Consider the following 1,319-nt stretch of genomic DNA (forward strand, 5'->3'; position numbering starts at 1 on the left):
TTTTGGTTGAACTTTATTCTGGTCAGTATTTGTTTCCGGGCAATTCAAAATACACAATCATGAAAACGATTGTAGAGCTCCTTGGCCAGCCTGATAACTATGTCCTTGACAGAGGGTGTCGAGTCAGACAGTACTTTGCACAAGAGCAAACTGACTCTGAAAGTGTCTGGCAATTTAACCCCGCGACACAATATGACGAGGACTCTGGGCAGAAAGTTGAAGCAACTGACTGTCTCAATTTGCGATCTTTGGATGACTTGATAGAAATAACGCCCTGTAACGATCCTCTTGAATTACAGGACAGAAAAGAATTTGTAGACCTGCTCAAAAAGATGCTAGCTGTGAATCCTGCAGACCGAATTCTCCCTGCAGATGCAATAACACACAACTTTATCACAATGGAGCATCTTCCAATCACCAGCGACGACTCTTATGTGGAACAGGCATTAGAAATAATGTCAAAGTGTCAACCCAGAGGAGCAGAAGAGCCATCCATGAGCTGTAATACCTCAAACACCTTGCATCCTGATCCTGTTATAGAGACACCTCCCATTAAAATTTCCAACCTGGATGCAAAGTTGAAAATGTCTTCTTGCAAATCCAGGATTTCGGAAAGGTGTCAAGTTTCTTCATTCCATTCTGATTCTAAGTCTAAAAATTCCTATTTGAGCCATAGCTCAAGTTCTGTTGACATCTTTGGGTCTTCTTCTAGTTTTGACCTGCTCAAAGAGATACTAGCTGTGATTCCTGCAGAACGAATTCTCCCTGCAGATGCACAGACCCACAATTTTATCACCATGGGGCATCTTCCAAGCTCCAGCGATAACTCAGATGTGGAACAGGCATTAGAAATAATGTCTAAGTACCAACCCAGAAGAGCAGAAGAGTTATCTGTGAGCTGTAACAGCATGAACACCTTGCATTCTGGTCCTGTTATGGAGACACCTTCCATTCAAATGTCACATGACCTCTCTGTTACATCTCAGCAACAGCAGGAAGACTTAGCACAAAGCACCACAGACACAGCTGTTCCACGTTCTCGGAAAAAAGTCTTCAGAAACTTTAGAAAATTCTGCAGAAGAGTTTTCAACTTGTTCACCTGCTGTCAGAGGAAGTGACATCCGAGCACAGCTGCCACACCATCCTACCATCCCCATCCTTTCACTTTCTCTGTGCTTAATAATAAACTTTTCTTTTAGTTTATTCCCAATGCATGGCTTTACTCTGGGATGGTTCAGTTAGTCCACTGCCAAAAACTGGTGGTGCAAGTCAGGGTTTACTCCGGGATTCTCCGTTTTTTCCCACTCCAAAAAATGTTA

Source organism: Nematolebias whitei, chromosome 22, assembly GCF_014905685.2.
Source record: "Nematolebias whitei isolate Nwh7 chromosome 22, NemWhi1, whole genome shotgun sequence".
Classification (NCBI taxonomy): Eukaryota; Metazoa; Chordata; class Actinopteri; order Cyprinodontiformes; family Rivulidae; genus Nematolebias; species Nematolebias whitei.